General features: G+C 32.5%; 1 long non-coding RNA gene across 1 annotated transcript in view; it reads left to right on the top strand.

Annotated features, from left to right (window-relative positions):
• The first annotated feature begins 82 nt into the window (after window positions 1-82).
• Window positions 83-13,455, top strand: part of LOC149424617 (uncharacterized) — a 29,072-nt gene continuing 15,699 nt past the window's right edge. Inside the window, exon 1 of the long non-coding RNA XR_016302123.1 lies at window positions 83-293. This is a non-coding gene — a long non-coding RNA (uncharacterized LOC149424617). The remainder of the gene's footprint in view (window positions 294-13,455) is intronic.

Here is a 13,455-nt window from a genome sequence, read left to right as displayed (position 1 = left end):
CGGAAAATTTGTTACAGATTTCTACCACCATCTGGCGGAATAAAAATAAACATGCTAATAGGTTTTGAATAAAAGGCGCGTAAGACGATCAAGTACTTTAGTTCGCCAATTCGTTTTGAGAGTCTGGTTGTTCGTCTCGCTGAAAGTTGAAAAAACTCCAAGTAAAATGTCTCTGATCAAGGTTTGTTTTGTTGCTGTAGCATTAATTGCTTGTGCCCAAGCCGTGCCTATCCCAGATGCTACTGTGTTCCAGCAACAACCAGCTGAACTGGACCTTACACCGATTAACCATGGTACGTGATAATAATGTTAAATATTGCACACTATCGTTAAACAAATACCTGCAGCTGTTTCATGTAAATAAACATTGCGTTGAAGGAATTATTTGAGCCAAACTGATTTGGTGAAAATAAATTGATTGATTTTGTTTTCACGAAACATAGTACTTACCTACGTAATTTTAGTAGAAACAGCTGCATAATTTAACAATGAACACGGGGACATGAGGTCAATCATCACTCAATCGTATTGATATATTTTTTATTGATTTTTTGAGAATTGGTCATATTAGATTTGGTTGAATAGCTTATTTGCTTTGTAGATCAGATTAATTGTTTTTTTTATCTAATTCAAGGATTGTATAGTTACATACTATTTATTTAAAAAAAACATGAATAATATATTTTCTGAAATATCATAAAGTAAGTAGGTACCTAGCAAATGGCCGAGTGGTTGTGCAAATGTTTCAAAGTCCAGAGTTCAATCTTCGCACGAACTTATTAAAATTTTAAATCATGGCGTGGGATGAAAAGTAATTATAAAGGAGTAATACACGATCCCGACTGTACTGCAATGACCTATGAATGACCAAAGATAAGCCCTATTGAAATAGCTGATTCTAGGAAAGTAATTTATTGATTGCGGATAAAACAGCTGGTTTAACTAGTTTTGATTGAAAATACGTGATTTGATTTTTTAAATGCAAATATCGTGATTTTTTTTTTCAAATTTGTCATAATGCGAAATTTTTATCTAAATATTCCAAGGACGGGTTGTTTCACAAAATTCGAGCAATTCATCAAATTTCAAAGTTTATTTTCAAGTTATGTGAAGGTTCTATTCAAGTTCTGTTATTATATCATTATTGGCCAGTCGTTTATTTCCATTTAGCTGTCTAGTACCCGACGTTGTTCGGAGACTTTGGATTGAGGTAAAGTTTTGTGGTTGTGAGGCATTTTTAATATATACATTTCCGTAGTACAGGGTTTTCCAATAAGAGGTGTTATGTTGATAAACAATCGTAAAAGATGAAAGCGCCGTTTTGTTGAAAGTAAACGTTGTCCAGATCAATACCATCCAATTCCTGCCATAAAAAATCATTAATCATCTCTCGATAGCGCAATCCATTCACCGTAACTGTTGCTCCAGCCTCATTTTCGAAAAAAGTAAGTTCCAATGATTCCGCCGGACCATAAACCGCATCAAACAGTCATACGTTGAGGATAGAGAGGCTTTTTAACAATAATTCTTGGGTTTTCCGAGCCCCAGATGCGACAATTTTGCTTGTTGACGAAGCCACCGAGGTGGAAATGGGCCTCATCACTCAAGATGATTTGCATTTGATTCACTCAAGTGAATTTTAATAATTTCAATGCGTTGTTGAAGCGTGTATCGTTCCATTTTTATTAATGGCGTAGTTTCTACTTGTCAAATGTCAAAAAATGACAGCTTCAAAAGTAACATCTACCGAAATAGCGGGCTATTCAAAATAACACCTATTATTGGAAAACCCTGATTTTGAAAAACATGATTTTAATGTATCTCATAAGGTTTAGCCAGCGTTAGCTATGTAAGCGCCCAAAAATATTTCTTTTTACCACTTGATTACAATGCATCGACTTCTCTCTACTACTAAAGGAAGTGCACTTAGTATTAGAAGTACAGTACAATTACTCTATTTTTTTACGTGCGTAGGTACTCTGTTGCTACGTGCTCAATCATAATGCTAATATCACTACTCTGAATCACGCACAATATCGTTAACATTGCTTCTTTATAATACGATTACATTGATTACAAAAGTAATGTGTTAACATTTCAGATTATTCTCGATGTTGAAATGGATTCGTCATCCTTCTTTGTGCATTCGGTACACATAGGTATTCATTAGTTACAATATGACGCATAGGACACTACCATTGAGGAAATAAAATACACGTACATACAAGATACCTACACCTACCTACCTAGTCTAGAAACATTTACTTTCGTTGACGAATGAGTGCAGATTCTATAAAGCACGAAGTAAATTTACATACTAATATTATGTTAACATTATGTCGCAACAATGTTTAAAACTACCGGTAATTTGAGAGATACGCATCGATGATTTCTGTATGCATTAAATGTAGATCGTTATCAGTGTCTGACGGTTTCCGTGATCGGGAGAAAGACTGTTGACTAGCAATCCGGAGGTCGCGGGTTCAAATCCCGGTGTGCGCAAGTAAATTTGTATACATGTTGTATATTTGCGGCACGTTTCAGTGTATTGTTTGGAAGATACTCTCTGTATCTCACAACACAAAAAAAACACAAAAGTGTTTGTGTAAAAACACAAAAGATGACTACTACAAACAAAAACTTGAATTATCTGGAAATGACAGTAAAAGGATTTGGTCCATCATAAATGAAATTGTCGATAAAAAACATTTAAAAAATAAAACAATCAACAATGTAAACCATAATGATTCAAAAATTTGCTGTAAAGATAAACCTCTAGAAGCCGCAAATGTATTTAACAATTTTTTTGCTAATGTAGGAAAAAACCTCGCTAAAAAAATCCAACAAGGCCTTACCCCAAATGACCCAAATACTACAGTAATTAATGAGCATAAATTTGAATTATTTCAACCAACAACACCAGAAGAAATTGAACAAATTATTACAGGTATGAAATGAGGTTCTGCCCCTGGTTTTGATGGGGTCACAATACAAACACTGAAATGTATAAAATCACAAGTATCAAAACCATTAACTCATAATATAATCAATACAAGTTTTCAAAGCGGAGTTTTTCCATCCATGTACAAACAATCTGTAATTATACCAATATTTAAAACCGGCAATCCGGAAGAACCAACCAATTACCGCCCTATTTCTTTACTATCAAACATTGCAAAAATATTTGAAAAAATTGCCAAAAAAAGAATAACTCAGTTCATAAAGATTAATAATATAATTCACGAAAACCAGTTTGGATTCATGGAAAACAAAAGCACAAAAGACGCCATTGCTAAATTATCTAGTACCATACAAGACGCTTTAGACAAATCATTAAAATGTGTTGGTATTTTTGTTGATCTCCAAAAAGCCTTCGACAGCATATCTCATGTCAAACTAATACAAAAATTAAAGATCGTGGGTTTTAATGACACAGCATTAATTTGGCTAAAAAGTTATCTTCACCAAAGAACACAAGTTGTAAAAATTAATCACGCATCTAGTCTACCACTCACAAGTGATTTTGGGATACCACAAGGTACTGTTTTGGGTCCTTTACTTTTTATCATGTACGTTAACGATATTTTTAAACCAAACCTCAGTAGAACAGTTATATCTTACGCAGATGATACAATTGTCATAATTAAGGGTAATGACTGGAAAATTGTTAATGAAAATGCAAATAATGACATCCAAATCCTAAAAAACTGGTTCGATACAAATCTACTTACAATTAACGCAAAAAAACAGTTTATATACCATTCACAATAAATAAATTCAAAACTAACCCCAACATTCATATAATAATACACAACAAAAAATGTAACAAAGATGTTTGTAATAAATCATGTACCACACTAAACCAAACAACTGAAATAAAATACCTCGGTGTAATTGTAGACCAACATATGAAATGGAACAGACACATATGTGAACTTGTTAAGCGCATTAGAAAATGTATCTATATATTCATTAGATTAAGAAATGTTCTCAAGCTAAACAACCTGAAAAAAGTCTATTACGCACTAGTCCAATCATTACTTCAGTATGGAATCATTGGGTGGGGAGGTGCATATGAAAAAATTTTAAGCTCTGTAAAAGTGGTACAAAAACTAATTATCAAAGTAATTTTGAAAAAAAAACCAACGTTCTCTTCAGCGTCACTGTTCAAAATTTTCGATGTACCAAAAATTGAAGACCTCTATAAAAAAGATGCAATATTACAAATATATAAAGAAACTGTAATAAAAAAACATAAATTTAACTCATCCTTAAGGCATAATTTTAACATCCAAATTCCTCTATTTTCAACACAACAAATGCACAATAATTACATTTACAAAGGCATAAGATATGTTAATAGTCTTCCCGAAGAAGTGAAAAAAATACCAGATTTTATTTTATTCAAAAAGAAGGTCAAATTTATCTTTAAAAATAAATTAATATCACCTATCAAATGTTATAACTTCAATTCATGTTACAACCAAAATTAACGTCACAATCCTCTTTTAAGTTTATATTTATTGTACTGTATTTATGTTAATTACTGATATAAACATGAAATAATTGTCAAATAACTCCTACGCCAAGCTCAAGAGCTAGCACTCTTCATTGGAGTAAATATTCAATTACATTTGTTTTACACTATTACCAATTATTACCTAAAATTATGTACAATGTAACAATGTTATAAGTTAAACAATAAAAAAAAAAAAAAAAAAAATCTCTCCGGTGTAAGTACCTACACTACACCTAAGTTTGGTGACCAGATTTGAATAGCCAGGTACTTACCCGACTTCCTCTTCTCCATCTCCTTCCCTTACCTTCAGCCACACAAGATAAACCTACTGGGGATGCCATAGTCTCACTGGCTCCAGACTAACGTCGTTAAATACGTGTCTGTCATCATTTATTATTAACTAATCAGTTAATTGTTAGTTTTATCAGCATTCGGCGCCGTTTCGTATTCCAGTGGACAGGTAGTTACTCTCTGTTGCACCTTGCAAAAATTGACACCTGTGTAATTACAGGGTGCAGCAAAACAGACAGGATAGTTTTGTTTTATTTTTGACATTTGAGAAGTCCTTGTTAAACCTTGATTCTAGGTGCGTTTCGGCTGTCTATCAAACAGTAATAAGCTGACAGGCTTAACGACATGATAATTATCCTCTTCTGCTGATGACAAAGCTGAAACGAACTAATTAGGACGGGTTGTTTCGGAGAATTTGAACAATTCATCAAATTTCAACATTCATTTACGGGTTCTGTGAAAGTCCTGTTCAAATTCTATTATTATATCATTATAGGCTAGTTGCTTGACATAACTGAAATAAAAACAGAACTTAAAAATATCTTTCACAGAACTTGAAAATTAACTTTGAAATTTGAAGAATTGTTCAAGTTCTCCGAAACAACCCGTCCTTAGAATTGACAATTAACGGGAACCTTTAAAATGTGAAAAAAACCAAAACAGCACTGTCTGTTTTGCTACAACCTGTATAATGCATGTATTGACGACTTCCGTAGCAGAGCAGCACGCCACTAACTTCGGGTACAGTGGTCTCAGGTTCGAAACCCAGAAAAGAGAAAAAAATATTGTTTTTTTTTTTTAAATTTGTTTGTGTTTATCATATGTCGTTGCAATTATTTAAAAAATTCTTCAGTTAAATTTTAATCAAAGATGTTATAACGGTAAGTAATTACCTGCATGCCTTTTTGTTCATACCACATGCCACATCCATCGGATGCGGTAGTATAATGTTGATAATAGATAATCTTCAAGTATTTGATGTTGAAATACGTGAGTCACAAGCCTCTTGAAAAAATTAACTGTTACTAAAATAATATATTTTTAATTTGAAATACAAATGATAGATCTACAGAAGAAAAACATATGACTGTAAAAACTAATTGCAATAAAATGTTTTCTTTTTAACGTAACTACCCAATTCAATAGAGAAAAACGTTTCTCGTGTATGAGTTGGGGAGTGGTGCCAATTGCAGTATACATAATACAATAAAGTTTTTATTTATAAAGGTAGAAATAAACATAATTTATATGGCATGATAACAAAAGTATAGATAATGAAAATAGACTAATATAGCAGTTACTAAATTAGATAGACAATGTAAATGTGAATAAATTTAAGAATATGGATGTAGTAAAATAAAAATAATGTTATTACATTTGGATTAATAAGTAGGTGGTAGGTGGTAAGTTCATGAATTAATTCTATTCGGTTGGAATAAAGCAGAGGTGATAATATTGCAAGAGAAGGTACACAATAAATTGCGAATATAAGCTATTTGTAGTTAGAATACTGATATAATATTTCAAGAGGATATGTAAAAAAAGAAATATGTATTTATATATTTTTTTGTTAATTGGTGATGAAATTTAATAATCAATTATATACTAAGTATGTAATATTAAAATTTGCATTTGATCAATCCCTACTAATATGTACAAGTAATCAAAAAGATACATAAAAATTCCTTCTATGAAATTAAAACTTATAATTATTATTGGGTTGATGAAGTAGTTGTTTTATTTGTGATTTAAAAGCTTTATAAATTTTTTTAGATTTGATTTTATATGGGAGTGCATTAACCGTGCACTTACCTTGATAAGGATAATGGTGTTGAGAAGCACTCATTTTAAATTTAGGGATTTATAAGTTGCCACGTGATCTTGATCGGTTACTTATTTTTGGAAATGTTATTGTAGGATTGAAATGATCTTTGTGAGTTTGAAACAATGAGTTATTTTTGAATATATTATTGAGACTGAGAACCATAATATTTAAGCAATATATATATAAAGGTATATTATATTTGTGGTACGTTCCAGAATGAAAGATACTCTCAGTATCACCCTGGAGAAAGACCACCGTTCAGAATTGAAACGTTGCTTGAATTGGCTTTACCCGTGTTTGGTGACCAGATATGAATAGTCTAGTACTTCCTCACCTTCCTCATCCCCATCTCTTTCTCCTCTCCACTACCTTCAACTTCACAAAATACCCCCATTACTGCGGATGCCATAGTCTCACTCGATCCGGCATACACGGAGAAACTTGCCGATATAAAATACGGTTAATTTATTAAAAATCGGGTAAAATTATTCGTATTCCTGTTGAAAACGAGACTGTAGGTGTTTAACGAATGAATTGACTGGTTTCCTAACAAACTATCAGTAAAACACGAATATGTTGTGAGGATGTCGGATCCAGTGTTCATAAAAATTCTAATATTGTCGCATGTCCGCATTGCCCAGAATACTTATGGAGGTAAATAATTATACCGAGTCAGTGGACATCTTTAGTTTAACTTAACAAATACAAAATATTCTTACTGATGCAGTTTAGTTATATAATTATCAGGAAAAGCGTAGCTGCATGAACACGTGTTCCGTATATATATATATATATATATATATTTTTTTATTAGTAAAAAAAGATACACGAATTACATTACACAATATAGTACAGTTATTAATTACATAATATAATATAATATAAGTATTTGATGTATCCCCATAAATAAGCAGGGCATATATTCTGAATGTACTAATATTTTATTATAAAATAGCTAGCCATCAAATTTTTAACAGGATTTTAATAAATCAGGCATACTCATTTTTCTCCGTGCACGGATGCCAGCAATTGGAATGTTGTGTATTTATATTGCAGTATTCACATAACTGTTGTGGTTGCCTTTGCAGAAAAAAATAGTTAGTTAATTAGCTATTTCATAATATTTGCTACTTGGACAGATGCGTTTGAGAATCTCTGTCCTTTATTAATTATTATGTTGTGTCAGTATAACCCTTCATAGGACAGTGGTATCTTTAACTACCAACCGTATAAAGTCCATATTTCCTATATATTTTTTTAAATATGGAACCTTTTATCACTAAAGCTTTCTAGATAAAGCCCTCTAATAGGTCAGTCTACCCAACCAATGTAAAAAAATTATCTGAAACACTAGGTTTAGTAACATATTTATATATTAATAAGGATTAGTTATTTAGGTTTGGTGTATCTAATAAGTATACCAGCTGTACCCCACCACACATTGCTGTGGCTCATTCTGTCTGTGCAGATAAAGAAACAATTGGGCGTGTTGCTTTTACGTCCAACAGATGGAGCTTTAAAAAAACATGTTTTTACCTGTCACAGGTGACATCTATATAGTAAAAATATACGTGTATTCGAATGCAAAGTTATGTTAAAATTTCAAAGCAATCAGTGAAAACTTTCGGAGATTTAAGTTTTTTATTTATATGTAGAATAAATAGATTCGAAGTACCTACTCGTATATAGAAGTTTTCTTTATTGTATAGTTCGTCCCAATTTTTGAAATTCCTTCCTTTCTTATTTATTGAATTCTACAATGAGGTTTTACATTGTTTTCAGAAACATATAATATGAAAACGTTGGAAAATACCTTCCACCTACCACTACACATACCTACCTACATTGTCCCATTATGGATTTCCTAGAAATTACAATTTACGAAGAAGACAATACCAGAGCTCATACATAGAATAATGCATTTTCGCAGAATCCACAATCAGTTCAATTTGATATTTCACAAGAATCATCGTATTTTTCAATGCATCACTATCCATTTACGAAGAACGTGAATCATTCGCAGTTATTAATTATAATTTCCTTTTCAGAAGGTCTAATTTAGTGACCTCGTTTTGTGCAACGGCGCAAACTCGATAAAAAATTTTGGAGAGAATAAATTAATAATCAAACGCCTACAACTAAATTGAAACACAATCACGAGTGGGTTTTTAATTGGACGATTTTAGAAATAATAACTTAATAACACGTTGTTTCTCGGGATTTCGTTCGGAAAGCAATATGGCTCGATCCAAAAAGGTAAAGATATTAAATTTTTGATCATTAAGTTCATTATCATAATTTGATAGTTTCCAAACAGAGGGCGATCTGCTTTATAAATAATCCGCCCAAAAAAAAAGAAAACAAGAGAAAACGTAATCACTGCCTTTTTTGGGCTACTACATTATACTAGGGAGTGTTCCTAATTTCCTCTGTTGAATCTATTTACGTTAAAAATGTCTGTCTCTGAAACACGCTTACAGGGATATCGTGTTGTTGTTTTTTAAAACTAAAAACATCGGATGTTTGTTTGATTCTGTAAAGTTTCATAATGCTTGACGGTTGTTCCGTCACAAACATTTGTGGAACTTTTTTGTATTCTCAGAATGAAAATTGGTTTTCACGTACACGGAGAAAAGTGAGTATTGCTAATTTATTACGCATCTCTTCAAATATTTGGTAATCCCGTTAAAAACATAATTGCAGGCCTTAACGAATGAATTAATAGGTTTCCTGATAAAATTTTAGTAAATTACGAATATTTTATCACAATGTCAGATCACGTGTTCATGAAAATCCGTATATTTTAGAATTTCGTCATGATTCACTTTCAGGGTACGTGCATTCGGTAAGGCACGCAATCCCGTTATTAACCGGATTACCAATAATTTGAAGAGATTCTTAATAAATTAGCAAAACTCATTTTCCTTCTTACAGGCTGTAGGATTTAGATTATGGAGTCTGCGTATAAAATCATTTTTGAGAGAAAATATTTCAATATTAATATATTAACACAAAATCAAGCAACCATCACGCTCTGGAGGTTGTCTAGGTCTACCCAATAGGTAGCCGCCTGGAGCCAGTGGGACTAAGGAATCCCTGAAATTAGATAGAAGGAGATAGGGGAGAGGAAGGTTGGGAAGTAGCTGGCTAATCAGATCTTTACCAAAGACGGCTAAAGGCGTTTCAATCGATGTTTTGATTGGTGGTCTTTCAATAGGGCGATATTAGGTGTATCTGGCACTCTGGAACGTGCGGCAAACATACTTTTTCAACTGTTACCTAGGTTACCTACCCGTACCCTTGTATAAAAATATATTGTCATATATTTTTTTAATTTGACCAGTCCCCTGCGTCACGTCGTGGGGGTTGGTTCAATTCCTCGGCTGACCAAGTCCTCCATAATTAGTAGTAGATATTGATTTACAATTATTATTTATTTTTAATTCCTTGAGAATATGACATGGTGACACTTTGGACCATTTAAAAGTAAATGGTTATTCTGACAAAATATAACTACCCTATATTTAAGTCACTTGTAATTTGACAATAATTCTATTTGAGATTATTATTATAATTTTATATATTAATATTTCATAATATTATTAAAAATTAATTCATTTTTAATACCTTTACTTTTAAGAATTATACATATATTTTTTTACAGTTAATGCTTCATAATTTTAAACTGTATATTAATATTAATGGCACATGTAGTGCCGTTTATATGTAAATACATAAATTAAATATTTGTTTACGTAGGTACGTACTGTTTTATCTCTCAAACGGGTGGCTTTCATTAAAATGTCAACTCGGTAGTCGTTAATTTAGCGGAAGACTTAGCAAATGTTAGTTTGCGTTCGGTAAATGCCAACGTTTTGACAAAGTACAGCCTTTAGGTATGTGTTAATATTTATTTAAATACCCGGTGATGATATCCAGATTGAGCCTTTGAAATAAACTTACATTTAGAGGTCGCTCATGATATCGGTCTAACTTCATACATTATAAAATATTCTACTCAGACCACCGAGAGGCTGCCCCAGGGGAAATCAATAACGAGAATTTATTACAGATAACTTTTTTTTAAATGTTATCTTAAATGATATTTGAAGTTCGGGACAATTTAAAAATTAAATTTTCAATTTTTTATAAATGTTTTAAAATTTTTTTTCAATGTTTTTAAAACATTATTAAAAAAAACATTTAAACTTTTTAAAACATATCCGAATACTCCATTGCCTAATATAAATACAGAACCAGGAAAATAAGCCAAAATTATTAGGTTACCGTGGGATTAAATGGCAACAAATGAATGTAAGGATGGGTTTATATCTAGAAATAAAAAAAATATTTATGAATACTAAAATGTATTACAACAAAAGATACATAATAAAAGAAATTAAATCGTATCCTACTATTAAATCTGTCTGGCAAAGGGCTTGCATAAGTAAAATGATAAGGTGTGATACCAGTTCGTTCTTGATGCGAAGTAGTAGGTTCCGGTTCTTCAGAGCAATTGTCCCAGTTTATATTTTATCCAAAAAATAATGCTGTAGTCCATTGCAAAATAGCCTCGCGCTGCTGGTCTCCAAAAGGATCCATCTTAACCAATCAGGATCGGCAGATGTCATCCGATTCAATCAATCCAATAGTCAATGCTCCATATGCAAAAGCTGATGCTCACAACAGTGGCGAATGTGTTCGTCGAACCTCAGCCAAGAGGAATGCCAGCTGCTCTGGGCTGGTGATCAAAGAATGGCCTGGAATGACCACTGCTTCCAATGAAATCACAGATTCTTCCTCCCTCAGGTTTGGCAACTCTCCAAATTCGACCAATAGCATAATGACAATATGTAGGTACAAGCGCCCTTGAGGTGTTTTTGCACAAAAACGGCGCTATAAAAGTCATCCAGGTATTATTATTATTATTACTTAAAGGTCCCTCACACCAAGACCATAGATGTGATGTAAGTAAAGTGATGCACACACCTTGTCACAAATCCTATATCTAACATATTTTATCAGTTTGAATAAATCTTAAGGGCAGATAAATATTAAATTTCATGCTACGACACTCATATTTAATTAATGGTGAGGCACTGTTTTAATTAATCTTAAATATAAATAACTTACATCCGTAAGTATCGGTGTAAAAACAATATAATATTTATATATGTGTTATCGTTACGAATTCGTCGAAATAAATTAAAATTTTAGCCTTGAGCAAACCCCCGTTATTAGAGCCTTGTGTTGTGCTAAATATTTGATTGTCCTGTCAAACATTTTCGGTAACTTTCTCTTCTAGTTCTAGCTCTTTTCGTGTGACAGTTCTATTTCAATTTGCTGAAAAACTTTAGTGGAATACTATGTTCGATGTTTTGAGAATTCCGAAAGTTCAACCGTTAGAATGTGGTTACGCCGCATTCGAAGAAAAGCTAAAGACATTGTTTCTTTGATTTTTCGAAAATTTTTTCGATATTTTTTAGAAATATATAAAGTATTTTTTATTGACAGGTTAAATAGTAACTCAGATATAAGTTCAATATTATATATTATGCGTCTGATAACTAGTGAGTAGTACATATATATTTCCATTGGAGACCCTTTAAAAATGACGAAAAACTTGGATGTAATTAAAAAACAAAATTTTTATTTCACCTCGTTCCACAGTGGCGGATACTATCAGTAACGTCCTGGAGATAGACCAGCACCATTTAATGACTAGAATTGAACAGCCAGGTACTACCCAATTTTCATCTTTCCGAGTTCATTCTCAATGAGACTGCCCGGTGAAAGCGGTTTAGCTGTCTTGTAATATTAAACTAACTATGTAAGTACTTGCATACTCCTTGCTAAACCCATATGCACGGACATTGGAGGGTCTAGAGTCGTTTAAAAAATAAACTTCGTTAAATAAAAAAATAGAGTCTTAACGTATGCGGTGAAGGAGGAAACCATGTTTCCTTATAAAGCCGTTGGCAAAGTGGTGGAGTCCCCTCCAATTTCCTTTTTATTTTCCCTCACCCATTCCTCAGCTCCACAACTTTCTCGTAATAGATGATGTTATGTAGACTCTATGCTGTTGGATCTTATAAAACCCCACGCCCTGTTCGGTATCACAAAAAACAATGTAACGATGGCATTCCATTAAAAAAAATTCCAATTATATTTCACAAAATATTTTTACTATCGCTGGAGACATTATGTAACCTACACAAACTAAGTCTAAATGTTTCCTAGTAGAGGTTAATCGATTCAATGATTTTATCATTATTTATGCACAATTTTCCGTGAATTTTTACGTAGACGCCGGGAAAAATATTCCAAAGTAAAGAATAATACAATTCACTGAATAATTTGCAATGCTCTTGGCGTTGTAGCCGCAACGATAAAATAGAATTATATATATCGTTTATGTTGCAGCATCATTCATTTATGGCTATCGAAAGCATAGCTTCCCGTAAACGGAAACTGGCACAGGAAATACAATAACTTGGTAGGTATACAGGGTGTATCGGCACGTACCCGACAAACTTTAACCAGCTATTCCTTAGCATATTTGGAGTAAAAAATCTTATGTGCACTTTGCTGTCCGGTAACGTTTTTTTTAATAAAAAATTTAATATTCATATTTTCACCACATGTCACCACTGTTTTATCCTTTGTCAAAGTTTGAAAACCCATCTGGCAAATATTTTATTCGAATTCCGTTGAATAATGCACGTGTGTTGGCTAAAACCTATATTGGCGCACTTCTACAATCACAACGAAATGGCACGGCACCATTCGTCGCATTTTTAACTATTATTATTTAGTGTGT

This window comes from Hesperophylax consimilis, chromosome 4 (assembly GCF_061612785.1).
Source record: "Hesperophylax consimilis isolate HC1 chromosome 4, BYU_Hcon_1.0, whole genome shotgun sequence".
Classification (NCBI taxonomy): domain Eukaryota; kingdom Metazoa; phylum Arthropoda; class Insecta; order Trichoptera; family Limnephilidae; genus Hesperophylax; species Hesperophylax consimilis.
Note: the sequence above shows the minus strand (reverse complement) of the source record. Positions and strands in the feature narration are given on the sequence as shown.